At 33.3% G+C, this 24,240-nt stretch overlaps 1 protein-coding gene and 1 pseudogene across 1 annotated transcript in view; both read left to right on the top strand.

Annotated features, from left to right (window-relative positions):
• The window catches only part of DACH2 (dachshund family transcription factor 2), a 683,066-nt gene that overhangs the window by 83,796 nt on the left and 575,030 nt on the right, over positions 1-24,240 (top strand). The window lies entirely within an intron of this gene.
• LOC120608140 (actin-related protein 2/3 complex subunit 1B-like) lies at positions 2,618-3,547 on the top strand (annotated as a pseudogene).

Here is a 24,240-nt window from a genome sequence, read left to right as displayed (position 1 = left end):
CGTCAAAGAACCCAGAAGTCCTTTTTTTTTTTTTTTTTGCCCTGTTTTAGATATTGCTACACTGCCAAGGGGTAAGCTGTATTTTGGTATTTATTGTCATATATTCATTTGCTTATTATTGAGCTTCATCTAAATATAATCACAATGTATGTAGTCTTTTTTGTATGGCTTCTTTTATTCACTATTATGTCTGTGAGACTCATTCATACTTTTGTGTGTGGCAGTAGTTTGTTCTTTTTCATTGTTTTATAATAGTCTTTTATGAACATATCAAAAATATTTATTCATTCTACTGTTAATAAATTTTGGAGTTGTTTCCATTTGGGGGCTATTATGAATAGTGTTTCCATGAGAATTCATGTGTGTGTCTTTGTTTCTTTTGGTGGACATATACACTCATTCCTGATTATCTATCTAGATCTATCTATCATCTATCTGAAGGCTACACACACACACACACACACACACACACACACACACACAGCATGATAATACACACACACATATACAGGAGTTCATATATGGGTTCACACACAACACACATATTCCATCATTACTGTATCATAGGGTACTCTTATTTTCAGCTTTATAGATGCTGCTAAATAGCTTTATACTTTCACCAATAAGCAGTATAAGAGTTCCAGTTTCTTCACTTTATTATTAACATTTGGTATCATCTAACTTTTTCATTTTAGACATTCTTGTGGGTGTGAAATGAAGTCTGTTAAAATTATTCGAAGGGAAAATACGTGTCTGCATAGAAGTTTTTAAACATAGAAAATTCTATTTAGTGAATATCTGTAAGTGATAGCCTGATATTGATTGTAGAGGCCCCTAGCTGAGAAGAACCAGTGACATCATTTCTCCTTGGAGCAGCTCAATGCCATTCACTTCATTTTAATCTTTTCATCTCACCCAATACGACCAAAGCATGCGACTTTTTTTATATTTTTTTTAAATTTTCAAATTATTTATTTATTTATTTTTACGTTACGTTTATTGAGGTAACATTGGTTAATACAATTATATAATTTCCAGGTGTATGTTGTTATTTACCATCTGTATATTCTATTGTGTGTTTACTACCCAAAGTCCAGTTTCCTTCAGCTACCATATATTTGATCTCCTTTACCCACTTCGCCCTCCCCCTAAACCCTATATTTGATCCCCTTTACCTCATCTGCCTCCCACCTCCTCTACTCCCCGCCCCCCACACTAATAACCACTAGTCTACAGTCCTCTGGTAACCACTAGCCTATAGTCCATGTCCATCAGTCTCAGTTTGTTTGCTCTGCTCATTTGTTGCTTTTACGTTTATATCCCACATATAAGTTATATCATGTGATTTTCAACTTTTTCTGTCTGGCTTATTTCACTTAGCATGATTATCTTGAGGTCCATCCACATTGTCACAAATGGCAGTATTTCATCTCTTCTTATGGCTGAGTAATATTCCATTGTATATTTGTACCACAACTTCTTTAGCCAATCATCTATCATAGGACACTTCAGTTGCTTCCATGTCCTGGCCACTGTGAATAATAGCATTCAACTTTTAAAACTGATTCTATTGAAACTGTTATTTAAAACCAGCATGACAACCTAGTATGAGTCCTGGAAATGAAATCTTTATTTTGAAAGGTTAATCTGATAAAACCAATTCTGAATTTTAAACATATAGTCACCACATCAAAGAGTTTTGTTGTTGTTGTTGTTTTTGGTGGTCAATAAGCAGGCTGTGAATTTTGAATATCTATGAAACTTTAGGAAATGTTAAAGTTGAATTCTCAAACTTAAGTTCTTTGGGCTACAGGTATTCACAATTGAATATAATGAGAGAAAACATTCATCAATATGGTTGCTGTATCAGAGTATTATTATTTTATTTTTAGTCTCTCTTTAAGAGAGATTATTTTTCATCTGGTTTAAACAGATTATTTTGATGTGATAGATTGCCCACTACTCCAAGCAAGTGAATTTATACAAAGACAATTTTCTTTGGTGGTGTCACCATTCAGGGTAATTTCCAAGAAAGTTATGATCTCCAGAGTTCCTGGTTATCTTTTTTTAGTTCATCAGAATAAATCTGCAATTGTAACATAGAAAGAAGAGATGTTTGAAAGATACCTGATTATTGTTTATGAAGGCTAATTTATAGTAGACTAGTCATTCAGGTCATAAATCAGTTCTGAGGTAGCATTATTTTCAGAGTCATGGAATTCAATTAGATTTTTCTGTCCGAAACCACCAGATTATTTACATTTCTACCCTATCATCTGAATATTAAGCAATTGGCAGTATTTTTGTAGCATTTATTTAGTAATTTAATATTTATTAAAATGTTTAAATGATAATTTAAAATAATTCATTTTTATTTTACCATATTTCAATATCCTACTATCTGGGAAATTCAATAAGTGTTCTATATTCACAGAGCAATATTTGTACATCAGGCCTACACTGTAATACATTTGAAGAATCAATTATCTTGGTCCATGGCCAGGGCATCCCAAAAAGCTGAGAAGGCATGGCCTACCATAGCTTCCTGGTGGAGCCCATCAGCTGTTCATGCCTGGAACAAGGACTGTGGTAGATTGCCATCTGCCTCAACAAGCACATGTGCATCAAGGAGCACAATGGATAGGTGACAAGCATTGAATGGGCCTATGAAAGTAACTGCATCATGACATGTGGCATAGACTGCAGTGCCTATGTGTGGACACTGAAGGGCCACACACTTGTCATCCTGCAAATCAATATGGCCGCTCCCTGTGTGTGCTGGGTTCCCAGTGAGAACAAGTTTGCTGTGGACAATGCTCTCATTCATCTCCATCTGGTACTTTGAACAGGAAAATGACTGGTGGGTGGGCAAGCACATCAATAAGTCCATTTTCTCCATTGTCCCCAGCTTGAACTGGCACCCCGACAATGTGCTCTGGACACAGGCTTCTGTGACTTCAAATGCCAGATCTTCTCAGCCTATATCAAGGAGGTGGAAGATTGACTGGCACCCACACAATGGTGCTCAAAGATGCCCTTTGGGCAGCTGATATTCGAGTCCAGCAGTAGCTGTGTTTGGGTGCATGGTGTCTGCTTTTCAGCCAATGGTAGCCATGTGGCCTGGGTCAGCCACCGCAGTACTATGTGCCTGGCCAAAGATGGCCGTTGAGACTCTGGCCTCTGAAATGCTGCCACTGATGGCCCCGAACTTCATCACAGAAAGTCTAGTGGCTGTGGGCCACAATTTCTTCCCAGTGCCATTTACCTAGGATGTGGCCGTGGGGACACTGAGTTTCAGTGGGCTGCTGGATGTTCTCAAGCAAAGCTTGCAGCACGACTTGACCTCCCACAAGGGCTTCCAGAACCTCAGTAAGAAGGTGAGCTTAGAGGGTCGTGCAGCAGGTGGGGTGGGCCTAGATTCGCTGCACAAGAACAGCATCAACTGGGGCAGGGCCAAGTGCTCTGCACTACCCACATGGATGAGGGTATGAGCATCGGGGATATGAAGAGTTTGGAATTTGCCTTGAAGGACCTCAAGATCAAATGACCTGTAAGGAGAATGTTAACTTCTTCCCAGCTGCTGGGGGGAGGGGTCAGGGAAGCTAAGGCTCGCTTTGCTGAATGTTTCTAAGATACCTGTTTGAAACTTTACAAGGAACAGAGAGGGGAGAAGTAGGGAACTTTCTTACATATTTGAAGGAATGAGTGCCTTTTTCTTAAAGAAACACTTTCATTTATCGTAAAAAAAAAAAAAAAGTCCACAAAGCACTCTGCTGGTCATGAACAGTTTCGAAACACGGAAATAATAAAAATACAATTGTAAACACACGTATACATATTATCATTTACATTAGCACGGAAATGAACGAAATACTTAACTATAAAGCTAAAAAACATAAGAATTATATGAATAAAATTACAAAATTCTGATGACAGCTATCAAAGAAGAGCTAGATAAATGGAGAGAGTTCCTTTCATATTCTTTGATAGGAAAACTCAATATTGTCAAGATGTCAGTTCTTGTCATTTTTATCTATAGATTCAAAGCAATCCCAATCCAAATCCCATCAAGTTATTTTATGGATAGCAACAAAATGATTCTAAAGTTTATATGGAGCAGTAAAAGACCCAAAAATAGCCAATACAATATTGAAGAACGAAGTTGGAGGAATGACACTACTCAACTTCAAGATGTACTTTAAAGCTACAGTAATCAAGACAGTGTGGTATTGGCAAAAGAATGGACAAATTGATCACTAGACCATAATATTCCAGAAATGGACCCACATTAATATAGTCAACTGATCTTTAACAAAGGAGCAAGGGCAATACAAAGGAATGAATACAATTTTTTCAACAAATGGTCCTGAAACAACTGAACATTGGCATGCAAAAAAAGTTAATCTAGACATAGACATTATATCCTTCACACACACAAATAAATAACTCAAAATGGATTATAGACCTAAGCGTAAATCACAAAACTATAAAACTACTAGAAGATAACATAGGAGAAAACATAGATGACCTTGGATGTGACAATGATTTTTTCTAGATATAACACCAAAGGCGTGAAAGATATAATTGATAAATTGACTCTTATTAAAAAAACAAGAAAAAACAAAAATAAAAACTTCTGTTCTGCAAAAGACAATATTAAGACAATGAGAAGACAAGCCACAGACTGGGAGAAAATATTTGCAAATTAAAACAATGAGATATCACTACACACTTATGGCTAAAATCTGAAAACACTGATAACACCATTAGGCAATATCTATTAATGTTCAATATATTGATATCTTAGTCCAGGAATTCCACCCCTAGAAATATACCCAGAAGGAATAAATGTATATATTCATGAAAAGGTATACACAAAAACGTTTGAAACAGCTTTATTCAGAATAGTCAAAAACTGGAAACAATCCAAATGCCCATTAAAAAGGATGAATTGTGGTATATTAAAAAAGAATTGCTTATCTTGTATTAAGAGATTTAATTAAACACTCTTAAAAGGGTTTAATCTGTTATTAGGTCCTAAGAGAGACCACATTGCAAAACCAATCAAGAGCATTGGCTAATTCAGTCCGGGTTTATTGCATATCCACACTGAATTTAAAAGGAGGACAGAAGCCTTTCTCTTATGTATAATCGACCTCTGAGTTAATTGATTATTCTACTACTAATAATACAACTTTCTAATCCCACTCATTCATATATATATGGCATTTATTTTTCTTGCTAGACTAGTATCAGTCTGTTTCAAAACCTTTTTCTTAAACTTAACAATAATGTTTGACAACTTTCCAAGACATTAAATACTCTTTTACAGAACAAATTATAAAGCTTCATAATGGTCCACTGTACACATTTACTTGATTTAACTAACCCCCTTTTGTTTAAATTTTTAGCTCTAATATTTTACTACATTAGAAAATTCTATTATGAAATCTGTGTAACAATCTTTTTGCACATTGTCATTATTTTCTTTTTTCTTAATTTTTTAAAATTTATTTTTCAATTACAGGTGACATACAATATTATATTAGTTTCAGCTGTACAACATAGTGATTAGACATTTATATACCTTATGAAGTGATCACCCCAATAAGGGATTACAACTTCTAATACTGAACAAATATCTTGGAAAGATATAATTATAGCTCATTTATGGATTGAACAAGGAAAGTTACTTGATTAGACTAAGGCTGAGGCAGTGTGTACAGAAAGAATGAAATAGGCAGTAGAAAATTTTTAGTATTTGATTGGCAGGACCAGTTGCTATCTGTGTAATATTATGTAAGTCACTTCTCTTAATCTTAGCTTCATCTGTAAAATGATGACAAATGTTCATTGTTATCACCATATATGTTTATAAGCATTGAAATGACTTGCAAAAATTTAAAGCACTATGTAAACATAGTACACTATTATTAAAATCTTTCGAATTTAGGATAGATTCACTAAAAACTATTACAGAAAGAGAAGAAAACTTGGTTTCCACTGAGTATACGTTATAACTGGTGAAATTATTAAATATAAAATAGAAAAATACATTTACACCTTATGTATATTATACAATCTTAGTTAATAGGGTTTTGCACTATCAGTAAGATACAGTCTGATAAAGGAGGACTATAAGAATACAATTAATTCTATTACAGAAAATAATATAGATGTAATGTGATAAAACCAATAAAGCAAATATATTGGTATAACTGTCTTACTTTGAGGAAACATTGAAAAAAACCTGAAGTTTTCACCACCCATTCATCCCATTCATGGCAAAGGAATTAATGTAAATGTGAAAATTCAAGAATATCAAAAAAGAGCTAATTAAAATGTCATCAGTGGGATCATATGTATATACTGGCTGAATATATTTGAAAACTGAGAGTCTTATTTTGGTACTAGTTCAGAAGAAATATCAAATACTTCCTATCACTTGGGTATCTATAGCCTAATTATAGTATTGTTTTTCTCTTGGACAATTAGTCCATATTGTTATATGGATGTATAAATTATTAATTGGAGTTATAAAAATTATTAATAATAATACCTATTTAATGACAGTTTACTATTTTGAATTACTTTTTACAACTTTTCTCTTTTTTTATTATAAGTCACTATAAATTAGGAGAATGATATCTGAGTTCTATACATCTTATTATAAACTGTCTTTAATAGGTAACTACAAAGTTCCAAGAGTAGGGAAATAGGATATACCATTCTAAATAACATTTATTTGCTTTTTACGTTAATGTCACTGAAAAATCCTGTAATATAATAATTCAATGAATCCACAGTAATTTAACACCAAGTAAAGAGCTTATAATATTGATCTTTCTGGGTTATTACTTCTGCTTTTAAAGGTAAATGAAGCATTAACACCTGAGACTACAACATTGATCATAACACTGTTATTGTAAAAGCCTCACTGCTGATGGTTTACTTCTAAGATAAAATAAAGGGCAGCCTACCTTTAAATCAGGTGATTAGTGATTAACTTAACAGAAGCTGCAATGTTAGCTTTCCAGTTAGTTTCAAGAAAGCACATTTCCCTGTAGCAGATCTAACATAACTTTAATAGATGCTCTGGGCATTCAATGCTTGGTTTCATTGTCTTTCCAGTAATACATTGTGTCTACTTTGCTCTGATTATTAAAAATATATTAGAAGAATTTATGTAAAGTATAGTTAGCCATTAAAATAGACATACATTAAATGAATCTTGGAGATGGCCTGTCTTCACAGTCTCATGGAAATATCAAAGATGTAAAAGCAGCAAATTTCATCTAAGTTTCATTAAATGAAGAAATACTTTAGTCTGTTTGAAATATGTCATGCATTGAAAATCTTATCTCCTCTTAAATGACCACTTCCTAAATTCCCTTCTATTACCTTGTTGCCCAAATGATCAATATGCATTGCCTTTTCACATGTTGATGTACAAATTTAAAAATTTCTGAAAAAGAAACCTTCAAACAAGACTAGTCAGATTCAAATTTAACATCTAAATACTTCTGGAAAATAGAGTTCTAAACCAATTTTGACATGAGGTAAATAATAAACTTTTATGGCTTCAGTTTTAAGAATTCTAAGGGAACTTAATAGAAACATGTGACCCTCAGAGGAATATGCTATTTGTTTACAATTTTTTTTTTTGCTTTATCCTTTATTTGAATTTGTCTTTAGTTTAAAAATCATATGAATTTTGAAAACCAGGGAACTCTGGGATGGAAGAATGGTAAAGAAACACTAAATCTACAAATGCCATATAAACTCTCTAGAAATCTGGTTGGATTCTTCGTGTTTACTGCATTAGGGAGATGATACCAGAAAGGAGGTGACACAGATATTTGCAGATTATGTTATCTGTACTTTTGACACTTTGGCTAATATGCTTCCAATATTTACAGAGAAATCTATTAAATCCTAGAAAATATTTTATATGATTTATTGGATTTTGAAATGCTCCCTATGAATACTATAAATCAGGAAATAGCAAGTTAAAAAGAATCAACTCCGAGAACAATCCCTGGGTATAAGGGGATATCAAAACTCCTGTTAGGTGATAATTGGCTAATACTTTTTAGCATGTTTAAATGAATTTGAGCATGTATTATAGCTGGTCATCACAAAAACATATATGTATAACATTTTCACTTTAATATTCTTCCATCTATTTCTGAGTAAAGCAAATATAATCTTCGGAAGTATTGCTGGCTGCCTAAACACAGAATATTATTTGTTAATCTTTTCTTTCTCTTGTTCATTACCTTTCTAGAAACTTGAAATTCTCATATGATATTTTCTCCCTCTCTTGTGTTTGCTCTTTTTTTTTTTTTTTTGCGAAGCAATAAAAACGCTTATTTTAGTAACTAATTTACATCATGTGCCAAATTAAAAAATGGCAAGCTAAGAATAAAATTTAGCTCTAGCAAGGGTTTTAACGAAAGGTCCTTGCATCTATTTCAGTGAGTTCCCAATAGTAATTAAATTATTTTTTGTTCACTATTTTTGCAGTATTCTGCAAATGAAGCTTCTCTACTTACTTTTTGTTGTATTTCACAAGAACTAAAGAATCATTCATAAAAAAGAGAAGGAAGGAAAGCAAGTACAACTTAAGATATACTGCCAAGTATGTGTTGTGTCATTCAAATATATATGTGAAGAAAGAGGTTTGTAAAACAGAAATTGTAGAAAGTATATTTTCACAGCTTATTTAACGAAGAATCCACAAAAAAGGTTTTTCTGAGATAAAGATGAAAATGCACAAAGGGGCAGGTGGTGCCATTAGCCCTGCTGTTAGAACTAACAGATCAGTACTGAGGTGGCATCAGGGCAGGGAGGCATCAGCTTCAGTAATGGAGAAATGTCTGGGGGAAAGATTGCTCTATCACAGTGATGGGTTCCTAGCATGTTATAAATCGAAGATTGTTCTTTCCTGCCACTGAGATGAGCAGCTCTTTCTCTTTTCCAGAATGAAATGTCTGACAGAGACAAGGAACAGATGAAAACAAAAAAGTAGAAGAAAGTTGTAATCCTTTAACATAAATTTCCAGGAGGGACAGAAAGACAGTGTTGTGCCAATCTCCAGCTTAAACGTGAGGTGCAGAAAATGCCCCTTTTTAGCAATTCCCTCTCAGCCTAGCATGCAGCATAGGTAGATTATGATAATTCCCTCTTGGATCCATGTAACTTGGTTTTTAATTTTAAAAATCAAAGTCAGAATATTTTTTAATGGATTCACACTTCTTCTTTAGCCTGAAAGATGTGTTGAGCTGGGATGATATTCAGTTAGAAGGTACAGTATGTAGTAAAATATGTAGAATCCATATTGATTTCTGGCTAACCACAATTCTGTATGAGTAACCCTGCAATTTTAAGCAAGATAATTACCCTATATGAGTGTAGGTCTTCTCATCAGTAAATTGTGAATAATAATATTGATCTCATAAATTATTGGGATAATACCTGAGATGACATATAAAAAGAACCTAGCACAGTGCCTCGTGTATAATAAATAATTGAAAAATGTTAGTCTCTTTTCCTTTCCGCAAGTCTCTTAACTTATGTAGCCAGCATTTGCCTTTTCCTAGAAATGATTAAATGGGAACAAAAAAGGTTTTTCCTGATTATTTAAAAAAATTCATATCACTGTCATCGAGATGATAATACCAGTAAGGATATATATATACACACACATATATATCCTCACATATATATCACCAAGTTACCAAAACTGCTTGCATTTTAATAAATGAAATGAAAGGAAACACACCTACTTTAAAAAAGAAAAGTTTTGAACAAAGTATCTAGAGTAAATTCATATTATGGGGAGGGTGACAACTTTATCATCATCATTTTAGTCACAGATTATTTAAATGACCTGTCTAAAACCCCACAATTAGCAAAGATAGAAATGAGCATCACATCTTGTTTCTTTCTATCCAGCACTATAGCTTTTGGTTTATATAATTTATCTCTGGGCAAGCTAGAGTCGCATAGCAATTTTCTTTAAAAAAGTGTAAAAGAGGAAAGCAGGCTAGGAGGGGAAAAGCATATCATGCAGACTCAGATACCTCTTTTAGAGAAAGAGGAAGAGCATCAGTGAGAATACTAATTGATCTACATACTAAGTAATCATAGTACTTGTCATCAGTGAAATGCCAAATTCTAATTACTTGAAAAGCAGCATGTTGTTCCTTGACCTACTCTATTTTGACCAAAATAATAGATTGCAACTTCCTCCCGAAGAGAAAGATACCACTGATATCCAAGATGAAAATTATAGTAAAAGTAGGAAAAATTTTTTCACAAAATAGCATGTTGAATTAAGGTAACAGTCCTCAAAGTATGGTCTAAGGTATCTCTTGGGGCTCCTAAGATACTCCCAAGAGGTCCACAAGGTCCCCTCATTTTCCAGCTACATGTGTGTAGGGCTGGATTTTCTCCCTGTATTTCAACCAAAACAATAAAGTGCAGCAGATTGAATGCAGAAGTAGATAAGAGAATCCAGCTATCTTTTAGATTTACAAAAATGTGAAACAATGCCAGTCTTCTCACTAAATGTTTTTTTGTTTTTGTTTTTCATTTTGGAAAATAACTATTTTTTTCATAAAATGTTTGATTTTTGTTACTATATAATGCTTTTGTTATTATTTTAATGAATTAATAAATAAGTTGGAAAGGGATCCTGAGATCAAAACCTTTGAGAACTGCTGAATTAAGATCTAAGCATTTTTATTTGTTTAGAGATTAGATCTTCATCTCATAATTTGCATATATACATGAGAGAGTGAGAGAGAGGGAGACTAATTATAAAAGTAAAATATGGGTTAGAGAACATTTTTGAATATATATAAATGCTAATATAACCCCCCCATATTCCCACCATCCAGAGGCATTACATAATTTTCTTTCCTTTCTTCTAAGCATACATCTACATATTTATTTAAACAAAATTGAGATAAAAGATATACCTATTTTTTCATTCTTTTTCTTTCATTTAACTTTGTATAATGAATACTATTGCAATGTTTTTAAACATTGTCAGAAACATGATATTTAATGTTGGTGTAATGATTCCTTATATATAATCTTTAATTATTCCATTAATGGCATGCAGATTTATTCTATTTTTAAATATTGTTATTAGCATCTTATCATCATCACTCTTGTCATTTTATCTAACATTTATTTGGCTCTAGTAATGTTCTAGGCACTGTGCTAAATTCTTTTTTTTATTCCCCTCTTTGATTTCCCCCTGCACTTCCACCCCTGACCTACAATGTTGCCCTCTCCCCTGGATCTCTGAAGTCGGGGCATCTCCTCCCACGCGCTCGCAGCCTGCTTGGGCCTGGCGCACCCGGCGTATGGTCCGCTGCTCCACCTGCGGAGCTAACCCAGGACCTTCCGTGTGTAAAGCAGACGTGCTAACCTCTACACTATGGAGCCGCTCCCACTATGCTAAATTCTTAACATGCCTCATTGCATTTAACTCACTTTTGGGGTGTCTGGCTATTTACTTAGAAAGTCTTTTTCTTTCATCCCTTTAATTGTTTCTATCATGGGATCTAGTTGACAGATCATACTTAAAAAGGAGTGAGATATATTGGATCATCTCTTGCATTTAACACATAAGAACCAAAAAAAAACAAAAAACAAAAAACAAAAAACAATGTCTATTGCGATCGAAATTTTTCTAATGAACATTATCTTTATAAAATTATTGTGATCATGTTTTTTTTTCTACTTTTATTTGATGTGATTAGCTAAGATCTTTTCTCTCTTTTTTTTCTATTCAGGATTCATGGGATGGGAAATTTGCTCTAGTTAGTTTGTTAGCCTCAGATATGGATGCAGATCTGATAGGGGCCAGGTAGCCTTAAACTCAGAGAAATTTCACTTCACAGTATGCAGTGTATGCTAATTCCAGTCAACTACATTAAGAATTCATGCTATTTGTTATGAGGACATCAGGCAGAAGAATGTGGATAGTTATCTGTCTGAATAGTGGAGTACTAATGACATTTTTTGCATATTAAATGAAAAGTATTTTCCAAGATGAGGTGCCGATGTAGGAATCATGAGTACTGATTGCTTTATTTTCGTACAATTCCATTTAAATTATCTTATCAGGAAGTTCATATTTTTTAAGCTTCAGTTTGCATGTTAGATTTTTTGAAACTATTTAGGCACATTCTAAATAACCCGGACATGATGAAACTGAAAGCACATTTTATTGAAGTGTAAAACTCTGGGAAACAATTATTTTAGCTGAATTTAAAATTTGTTCTATTTTTCCCTTTGCAAATGTAACCAGTGAGTCTGATATAGTTTGGTAAGAAAATCAGAGGTTAATCAGATTTTCTCTTTCATCTGCATGTGCAATACCAATTGAAATAAATAATTATTTTTCATTACAATCAAGATTATCTATTATAAATATTTTAAATACCATATGCTAAGTTTATGCATATATACTTTTCGAATATAACATCTTAATAGAAACTCAGAAGTATAGCAGCTTGCCGTAAGAATGTATTCTTAAAATCAATGATCAAAGTACATGAAGGAACAAGAATATTTAGTCTAATACATTTTTCTGTGTTATGTGCCATGTTTTACTTCAGAGTTGCATTCTTTGATAAACTTGTTATTTATAGAAGAAAATAATTCTTCATAAGGTATCCATGTTGGTCGTGACAAGACCCATTAAACATTGAAATAGCGTTATTCAGTACATCATTAAAATACACATAAAATTGGTTATTTTAGGTTGTTTATACATATATCAAATGTTATGAATGTGCTGAGTTGAGAAGATTTTGACTAATCTTTGAATGGGTTTATTGTTATCTAATTTTTGAGAATCTTTCTTTTCTTTAAGGAGACAAATTAAAGGCAACTTTTATTTCTATGGATGATCCTAACATGCACATTTAAAATTGAAATGTTTAATGGTATAATGAATAAATGGAACCAGATATGTCTGTCAAAAATTAAATAGCAGTATTCTTTGGCTAATACCAAAATCTAATCTAAAATAGTTTTAGCCATTTCATACAGGTGACATCTGTGCTTAAATATAATTTTCTTTCTCTGTTCTGGCATGACTGTTAATTACATACTCAATGTAGTTCAACATTTAGTTAATAAATACTTCAAGCTTTTACCATGGTGTTCTTTTTGCAGAGTTGTGAATTTGCAATTAGTTTTAGATTTACAACATGGTATAAATAGAGGTTAAACACACAATTTACATATTAATTTCATGATTCATTTATTCAATGATTTATGTGGATATTGATTGTATTTAATCTCTGTGCTGTAGTTGTTTTGGGCATGATGAACAGAATCATTATTCTAGCAGAGAAGTAATGAAGTCTGTATTGAGCTACAGGAAGTTTAGAGGAAAATACGAAATGTTTGGAAACACAATGATTCATTATCTTTAATATTCTCTCAGAGGCAAGTGAAAAGTAATGCATTTTTAAAAGGATCACATCTGACAATACTGCGTGGTGGTGGCAAGGGAGGGAAGTTAACCAGCTAGAACAGTGCCTTGCACATAGTAAGAACTACAATTTTGTTAAATTAAAATAACTTAAAGTTGAGCATCATAATATATTTTTAAGTCTGGATAAAATGTATGTTAAACTTTGGGAAATTTTAAGCAGTTCCTTTTAACTGGCTTCTATTAATTAACCTTGTTTCCTCATGACAAACACCCCTATATTTTAAAAATTTTCTTACCCATTCATGTAGTTTTATTTGATAATCTTGGTCATATTGATACAATGTTAAATATAGGTTATATAGTAAATAAGAGATTTTCTTTCTGCGCATTTTTATTTGAAATATTGATATATCTGAAGGATTGAAATAGATTATGCCACATTATGAAAAAATACCCTCAAGTTTGTAGTGGACACGGTTAGCTTTAAATGGATCTACTTAAGGTTTTTAACACAATTTAAAAAGTCTATTTAAGAGAGGATAATTCTGTATATACCTCTCTATTTGCAATATCAAAACTTATGATTAAGCAGTTTAAATCAGACAAAACTTAATAGTTATCGTAATATTCATGGAGCAGCTTCAAACTGCTCCTGTTTTGCTCTTTTTAAATGAGAACTGGATTATTGTGGGGAATCCTTCACTTAGTGCTGGAAAATTGACCTTGTTTTGTTCTTGAAAAGGAGATTTTACTCCATAAAGCTGATATTCTCAAGACCCTCTCCTATATGAAAGTACAGATATAAAATCCATTATTGCTCAGCAAGGACTATGAAATACTTTCACAGGTTACTGAGCTAGGTTCTTCCAATAGGTTAACTACTATGGACAGCTTTGCATTAAGCATGTACTTTTTCAAGACACCAGGGTTAACATACAGTGCAAGAATTGGAATTTTTGAAATGAAATTCTAGTGGTTTGAAATAATAACAAAAACCATGGAACATTTATTTAATAAAATAAATCTATTCAATATGCATTTATTTAATCCATATTTTATGCCAGGTCCTTTTACATACTCAAAAGATCTCATTTAACCCTTACTTACCCCACAATAAAGTATGATTAATTCAGGTTTGCAGATGAAATGTCTGAGCCTCTGAGAGATTAAGTGGCTTGCCCCACGACCAGTTATGAAGATCCAAACCTAAATGGAGACTCCAAAGACTGACCTTTTTCTCATATCATGCTGTTTCCTGTTATGGGAAGCAGTTAATGTGTTTGCAAAGGTAACTAAAATATCCCAAGAAGTAAAAATTAAGGATCTAATCCAGGGTGCTCAATCTTCATTCTTGGCAACATTGTTTCCACCCTTACTTAATGTTGCCCAGTATAAAGTGTCTGTAATGATTCCAGTGATTTTAGCTGATTTACTTAGTAGACAAATTTGATTGGTTCTGTTGTCTGTGTTGCCATTTGGTGGTTCAATTCCAGCTATTTTTCCTGTTAGGAGTTGCCATGTATATCAGAAAAGTTTTAAAAGCCAGAGTTAAATGGCTAGTAAGAAATGTTAACACTTTTTCACTTAGTAGTGTCTAAGTGTTTTTCTTGAATGCAGTAGTGTCTTGAGAATTCACTCAAAAAAGATGAAAACCTGTTTCCAGTAGAAGTAATATACAAATCCATGGAATGTGTTCAGTCTCTAAAGTAATGTAATGACTTAAAACAGGGAGATTTAGTGGAAAATGAAGCCATAGCAACAAAACAATAGGTAGTAAAGGAAACAGAAAATGCCACAAGTCAATTATTTGGTTCCTCTTCCCCTAATGGTTCTAATGCCCTTTCTTCTACACTCCATTTTCTATTGTCATGATGCTTCCAAAGAGTGAGGCAGGGATTATGACTTGATTTTATCTGAAGACATCTTCTGACCACTTAAAATTCACAGCCAATAGTGCTGGATTTAAAATTATCAAAAGTGATTGATAGGAGTGGAAGATGGACATGAATTCCTGGGAGGAAAATGCTTAATCGAGTATATTGCATTCTGGGGTCTGTACTTGAAATGATATGTATTCTCATTTGCTGAGTACTTAGTAGGAACTTCTCAACTTGAGAAAATGGAGGTGAATAAAATAATCCCCTCCCCATTAAAATAAGTTAGTTTATTATAGCCTTCTGCACTGTGAGCTGTCTTAGCCAATGAGCAATGCCACGTAGCATACATATAGAGGAAAATTGAAGAAGTAGCATGATCATTTTCCACGGTAGAACACCTTAAAAAAGGCAATTTAATGAGTGAACAGGCAGATATTCTTGGCAAAATTTCAAATATGATCACAAAAATAAACACTTGAAAGCTAAGAGCGGAAAGGGGTGCCAAGGGTTAAATATTCTCTCATGTAAACTCACAAAACTGAATCCATTGCATTTCCATTTAGTTAAATAATTTGCGTACTGTCAGCAGTGTACTCTCATCTTGGTTTATAAATTACTTTCTTTTTTCTTACTAGACATAGAGTTAAATCTCACTTTTAAATTCCTTAAAATTGTAATTCGATGAGTAGCTGACTATAGGAAGCAGGTGTCAAACAATATTTAAATGGCATTCTCAACAAAATAAATATTGAACTACCTTGTCACTTTGGTGAAGGAATAATCTGCTAAAAAAAATCCCATTCATTGTATACCACCTTTGACATTTGTTCTTCAGGAATTATTTGCAGCTTATCTTCTGAGCTGTAGCCTTTTATCAGCACAGCAGTTGAACTACAGTATAAAAAATGCTAATTGAGTATTTTATCAAATGCTTCTAACAAAACAGACTTTGGAAATCGTAAATGAAGATTAAAACCATTGCTTGCAGGGATGAACAAATTGGAATGATTTATTATCTGAAACATCAATATGTCACTGTTTGGAAATAAAACAAAAAAGAAACAAACAACCTCAGCTCCCTTCCGCATTAACACTGCCCCCCCACAACTCCCAGAGATATGTACCCAAAGCACCTTTAGTTGTAGCCGAAGCAGTGGAAGGTAAGCACATTTTAATTATTTGTGCTAGCAAGGCCACTGAAGAAAAAGACAGGAAAAAAAGCATCATAATAGGCCAGCTGCTGTAGGACATTATGTAAGGAAAAGAGACTGTAATAAAAGAACCATGTCAAAGGAAAGCAAGTATGAATGTGTACTTTAGTGCTCCTGATTACAGAACGAAGATTAAATATAACAAATGGGGCAATTTAGTAAAGTTAATTTACTGCTTATGTTTAACACCTAAGTAGCCAAAGCTTTTAAAATGGGCTTTTTCTCACTTATCTAAAATAACATTAAAGGATGATGTTAGAAGAATATGCATTGCAGGATTATTCTGTCTTAATTATTTTAATCTTTGGAAGAGGATTTTTAGTAAATAAATCTTGTCTGCATATTCAAATTGCAGCCACCAATTAGATTAACAATAAGAAAATTATTTATAGGGACTTGAAATGTTTTTCTTACATTTTATTAAATTGATATTATATCTTTTTTTTTTTAAGCAAAAAGGTCAGCACTAAGTTGAGTAAAGGAGAAACCCCCATTTTTTTTGTGATAGTTCAAGCTACTAAAAATGGTGTCCTGACTTTGTGGATGTCATTGAACAAGAATGTTTAACTTCCTTCCAGGCTGCCAGCAGAATGCCATTATCTTTGCTGTTCATTCTCTGTGTGAATCTAAGAGCTTACTAACCATGACTACTCATTAAGTACAAATCGAGCTTACATCAGGTAGAAACCCAGGCTAGGACCATTTTAAGGCATGTGAAAAACAATTAGGTATAGCTTTTTTGGTTTGGATAAAGGGAGCTTTATCCTCTTCCATTATTGCCCCCAAACTTCCATCTCTTTCAGATCTTTTGGATATGAAATTCGGGAGGCAATTGCTTGTTACATACCGAGCATAAAATAATTTTATAAAGAAGTCTCTAATAGTTGAATAATATTTTAAAAAGCTAAGGAATCTTCTCTCTTACATTTCAGTGACATGGAAACAAAATGATTTTCTGAATATAATTTATGTATAAAAATGCTAAAAAATATTTCTTTGATTTAGATGTTATAAGCAACTTCCCAAACTGGATTCATCTAGATAGATGCACATACATTTGAGTAAAACTAGAAAATTTGTAAGAAAAAAGAAAGGATAAAATCAGATATACTCGTAGCTGGGAGAGAACTGTTTGAATTAATGAAAAGTTTGAGTTACAGGATATTTCTAAAATTTGCAATTATTGTAAAATAATGACAACAAAGGGACACAAGGAAACTTTTGGAGGTGATTGGTAGATATGTTTATTACTTTGATTGTAGTGATGGGACCACAAGTGTATGCATATGTCCAAACTTACCAAATTACATTAATTACATGCAGCTTTTTTTTATACCAATTATACTTCAATAAAGCTGTGAGAAAAAAAAAAAAGATGTGCTTCAAACAGAAACAGGCATTCATATATAAATCTATTGCAACATGAAACTGTAGATATAAATGATACCACTCAATTCACCATATTCATTTGTGATGAGGAAAATTTTTATCTTTTCAGGAAATTTTGAATATGATTTTTCTTATAGGCACAATACCAATAAATTAGTTCTATTTCCATTGAGGAAAAAATAACTTGAATATTTTAATGTTATCTGGTCAAAATAAGTTGGTAAGTCTGACAAAAAACCACATTCCAAAAGTATTGGTAAGAATGTCAAATGTGTTTTAAAAATTACATCTGAAGTGACAATATTTTTCACAGACACTGAATTGCACTATATTTTCAATGCTAAAAACGCCAAAGATAAAACTCACCATAGAATAGTGAAACAAAACCTAGCAATTTTTCATGTACATTGAGTAACTTGAATTACTCTTTTCTGGCAGCTATCACAGAGTATTCTAATGAATAGATATTCATATATATTTGTTGTGGTATTGTCCTTAAGTAGCTTCTTTTCTCAAGTGGGTTAAATAAGATTACCTACCACTTTATTTGCAACTTTAATAAGTTTTGCAAACTCCATTTTTTGTTAAATAGTACAAGATATTCATCATTTTATCTGCAAAACTGTAAGATTAAATCCTCTTTATTAAAGGCTTGGCATGTCCACTAGTTCTTTCCAATCCAGGTTAAATAGATAATTGAAAATCACGAGCTTTTAAAGACCTGAAGATTTTACAAAAGTGTTCATTTACAATTGAACTAACAATAATTTACTATGTGTGTCTATTTGTGTAACAATGTAGAATCTTTCCCAAGATTTCTATCTTTATAAGAACTGGGAATATTATAAAGTTTATTGAAAGAGAGGCATTGGTGTTATGCAAGGATTGGTGGGCTGGACATCAGGAGATGTGTGTTCTGCTGCTAATTGGTCATGTGGCTGGAGTAAGCTAACCTCTCTAGGCCTTAGTTGTCTTATTTGTAATATGAGAGAGGCTTGATAGATTATTTCCTTTAACTCTAAACGATCTGTGACTTGCCTGAAACTGGAACTAGAACCTTGGCATCTTGTTTTACAACTGATGGCACTGTACTACATAGACTTGTACCTCATCATGAAGGCCAGTTAACTGGTTTCTTTTGGACTGGAGAAAAAGAATTCCCAAGTTCTCAGCTCTCTGTGGGAAATATCCTATATCATTACTTTTGCTGAAGTACAAACCTGGTTATAAGATAACAAAAAGGCTGTAACTAACATTTCTAATCATAAAGGTGCCTGGGGAGTTAAAAGGGGGTGGGTAATTTCTATGGCCATTAGGTTCAAAGCCATCTTAAAAGTTTTAACTGATAAGCTTAGCAATGAAATGTTCAGAAAATCAGTGCATATTATGGAGAGTGGTGTAGCAAGCAGTTTCTAGTACCTCCATGTTTCAACAGAAGGAACTCCTTTTATAAATGAATGCATGTAGGCAACACTACTGTGGGAGGATGAGTGGGTAAAACAGATTCTCACAGCCTTCCTAGAGTGTAGGAATCTCCTTATCTTAAGGGAACATTTATATTTACCTCCAATAATGCATATTGTATTAACTTTCAAAAAGACTAGTCACTCTTTGTATTTTAGAAGACCTGTTGTCACTTTTCCTCCCTTTCAGTTGCTGACCAATTTTCATAAAGCAAAGACAAAGGGTGATGGTTATCAAAACAGAAAACATTACATATGCAATCTTTTTCTTTTCTAATTAGAGTTTTTAAAAAAATTACCCTTGAAATTGAATTCCAGTAACATTACTGTTTTATCTTTTTAAGAACTCTCTGAATAAAGGTGACCTCATGGGCACACCCTGTCTTTGAATCAACATTTTGAACGTTACATCACTACATTTGTACACACTATAAAATCAGATAATAAATAATTAAAGCATTAATTGTGTGTCTCTATTTCTTTAGTTAACACATTGTTTAGAGTTGCTGGTATTCTAGCAACTTTGCATGTTGTGAAAGAAGTGGTACCTGTTACTATGTAGTCCACAGATGCTAAGATCTGAGACAAAGAAGAGGCATTTTATTATCTTGAAGAGGAGCTTTGATAGGGGAAATTTTGTTTTAAAGATAGGCAAGCATGGAGATTAGAATGGAAACATGTCTGGGGTATGGCAGAACTGTCTGCATAATACACATAAATAACATGATCATACCTATTTATATGTATTATGTATATAGTATTAATTATTTATTAATTATAAGTATGATCATGTTATCTCTGTGTATAATGTAAATAGTATGATGTATATCTATATATGTAAAAATAAAATTTGTATGTGTGGTGGTAGGTGAAAGGGTTACTTTTTCATTCTGTCTGTAAAACTGAAGGGAATTTCAGCTAACAAAATGAACTTATCCAAAGCTATAACTTGAGTTTAAAGGAAAAGCAGGTTTTAGACAGTGGTTTTCAAACTTTGTCATTCATCACACACCATAGAGGTCTTGTTACAACACAGATTGCTGGGCACCATCCCTTCAGTTTCTGGTTTGGTAGTTGTCCCCACTGATTAAGTAGGTGTCCCTGTGGGACTAAGAATTTGCATTTCTAACAAGTTCCTAGGTGATGCTGATGTTTCTGGTCTGGAGACCACACTAAGAAGAACTATTCTAGAATCAATCTACTAAATTTTACTTTCATATTCAATTTATTTCAACTGTATGGGAAACAAGGGTGGATTCTAGTGTCAGTTCAACAATAGATTTTAAACAATTAAGTTACAGAAACTCCCTGAACCTTACTTTCCTCATATAGAGAATAAAGAAATTAGACTTCAATAATTTTGAGGGCCACTGCAATACTGAAATTCTAAAAAAGTCAATGACAATTGATAATATTAAAGTATATAATTTTTCTCCATTACATGGCTTCATGTAGTATTTTATGCAATATAGTGCATGTAAATTTATAACATGATTTGGAGGCAGCATAGCTTAGTAGTTAATAGTGTAGGTTCTGGAACAAACTGTCTGCATATGAGTGGTGGCTTTGCTGCTAACTTGGAGTGTCAGCTTGGGCATGTTACTTAACTTCTCTGTACTTCAGTTTTCTCAGAATGTTATATGGTTCCTACCTCATGTGATTATAAAGGGTAAATTACATTATTTATATATAAGTGCATAAAACATTTTTCTCACAATAAGTGCCATGTAACTACCAGTTACAAATATTTGCCAATTATATAAATTTATCTCTGTAAAATATTTTACAGAATATTGAAATAACTTTTCTTTTCTTGTCTTTGATATTCATAATCTTCTATGGATAAAAAATAATTTAGATAGGTCAGTTACTATGTGCTAATTTTTCATGCTTATGTGTTTGTAATTGAGGGATTGGTGGTGGATGAGAATAATTGGAAGGGTAAAAAGATCACTAGAAAACATGAGGAAACTTTTTGTCTTTAAAGGAAAGTAATCAATTCAGCTCTGTGGATGAAAACAACTGGATTAAGTTCACTTTATCATGTGGCAAAGGGCCATAATGCCAAAAGACTTCCTTCATTGCTTTATTCATGTAGTGGAAATATAATAATCTGAAAATTCTTAAGCTCCTTGAGCAAAGCTAGTGTGCAAATTAAATGTAGTCATAGTAAATAGTAGTTAACATTTAGTAAATGCTTACTGTGTGCCAGAAATTCTTCTAAGTGCTTTATATGTATTGACTCATTTAATCCTCAAAACAACCTGTGAGCTAGGTACTGTCATTATCTCTGTTTTTCAGTTTAGATATAAAGAAGCTAAGCAACTTGATGCATATCTTATGGCAAGTAAAAGGTGAAGCTTAACTGAAGACCTAATACTATACTAGTTGTAAGAAATATTCCTTAGTGAGTGAGTGTTATTACTAGGTGAAAAGTTACCTTGTTACTGAAAGCTACCTGAGCTAAATATGGAGTAATAGTAGAAATAATTTTTTGAACAACAAGCTTAAAAAACAAAACAGAACAAAACAAAATTATTATTTCTCAAAATTAGTACCCAGGTTTCACCTAGGAGGGAAGTTGAAGATGTGGTTAGACTGTCTTATAGATTTGTGTTGTGCACTCTACTGCTACTGTCTTCGGAAAGTGTAATTGTCAGTGAAAGCTCTTTGGCTTATCACCATATTTGGCTTGAACCTTTAGCAGCTAAACTCTATATACCACATAAAGGGATAGAGTCCACTGCCACATAATTTAGCAACTCAGACAGTAGTCTGCCTATTAAAAAAAAAAAGGAAGCTCTGATAATACAAATAATCACATTTCACACTTCAGAATTCACTAGTCTTCTTCAAGGTCAGGGAGAAATATTTCTGTCCCATATAAAGAACTCGAAAATTGACTGGATACATTATTTTATTTTAACCCCCATCTATAGGACCTGATATTTTCTTTTACCAAAGGCAGGACTAAAACTCAGAAGTATATTACAAGGGACAAAATTTATATAGAAATGACTTGTTAGGTGGCAACCTGATTAACAATAGTAGAATGGGCTAAAACCACAGAATTTACTGTTGCTCTCTAATGGGGTTCTGTGAGATTTGTCATTTTTGTGTTAACAATTACTCTGAGATTTTTAGGACTTTACTCTTTGGTTTTATACATTCATTATTATTGTCTTTAAGTTTTAATTTTTAAGCTAATGGGATGATTCTAAATGTAAGGCTTTTAGAAAACTGAATAAGAATCAATTATCCACCTACTCTTCAAAGTGGGAAACAAACTTGGATGGAATTCATCTTTTAATTATATTTTTTCCTAAATTGTTAACTGAATTTCACATCTATTTTCTAATTTCTATTCAGAATATTCTTCAATTGGGATAGAGTTAGGTTGGGGCTGGTGATTCATGCAGATCATAGAAATCCACGTTTCCAGATGGATATATTTTGGTCAGAACAAAGTCGAGTGACTTGTTGAACTTTGAAGGTTGATATTGGAATTTAATTCTCTTGATTCCTAATTATACTTTGTTTCTTAGACTTTGCCACAAAATATGACTCTGAGTAGTAAAGACATTGTTTCAACTCTGATATTGCATATAGAAAAATTCAGATTTCTTTTTGAGACTATAGCAGGATATCTCTGAAAATGAAGCCAGTTGGAAGGGAAAATGAGAAAATGGTTGTTAAATAAATTTCTCCATATACTCATTTGTAAATAGCTCACACTATATAAAAAGTTAAGAGTCAAATGAAATTTGCCAGCACCTGTGAAAGTTGTTTCAGTTATAAGACTTAGTTAATTAGAAGTGTGGTTAATTTCATGTCAGATTTTTTTACTAATTTATAAAGTTAATTCCCTAGTAATCATTGATTATGATGCTTCAAAACCACAAGCAGAGGATCTTTGGAAACATGGAGGAGTGAGAGGCATCCCCAGATATCTCCCCTTGAAACAACAATAAGCTGAACATCTAAAACTCAACGAAAGACACCCAAACTGCACACCAGCACTTCTGAGCGTGGGATCTGCACATAAGAGCTACCACAGGTAGAACTCAGAGTGCCAGTTGGTGAACTGGGAGAAATAAAGAAGCTACTTCTCGCAGCCCCCGGAGCTACCTGTAGGAGGAGAGGGAGGAGAGAAGGAGCTGTGAGATCCCTGAACAGCCCTGCCTGGGAAAGCTGTGAGATCCTGGTGGCTGGTCGGTGGCAGGGCCCAGTCATCAGGCAGAAGGCAGAGAAGCTGGATGGCAGAAAAACAACAGTTGATTTTTACTGGCCACAGTTGGAAAACTTAGGCTGAGCCGCAGTCTCCAACCCCCAACTCAGAAGCACCCCCCACCATACTCTCCGAACCAAACACTGCGGAGCCCCAGATGAATCTGAGCAAACACTGCAGAAACTGTTGCTAACACTGACAGAAACTGAAACAGGGTAGCAAGCATGATTAAATTTCTATCAGAAAATAAAAAGGCATTTTTAAGGCTTTATATAAAGATGAGATCCAAGAGGCTTAGACGCCACCTACTGGAGACCAAAAGAAAAGTGCCTTCCTTGCAGCCGGCTAAAGAGAGATCTTTATATAATAAATCTTTCTGGAATAAAAGCAGAACACATTTCTATTAATGCCCAGGAGGAGAAATAGTCCATTAAACACCATGAAACACCAAGGTGACAAGGCAGCTCAAAAACAAAGAGGAAAATCTCCAGAAAATAAGCTTACAAATATAGAAATATGCAACTTAAATAATAGATAATTCAGGATGATACTTCTGAAATAACTCAGTGAATTCTGAAATGAGTCATATTAACAACTTCAGGAATTG

This window comes from Pteropus medius, unplaced genomic scaffold (assembly GCF_902729225.1).
Source record: "Pteropus medius unplaced genomic scaffold, Ma_sr-lr_union100, whole genome shotgun sequence".
NCBI classification, from domain to species: domain Eukaryota; kingdom Metazoa; phylum Chordata; class Mammalia; order Chiroptera; family Pteropodidae; genus Pteropus; species Pteropus medius.
Note: the sequence above shows the minus strand (reverse complement) of the source record. Positions and strands in the feature narration are given on the sequence as shown.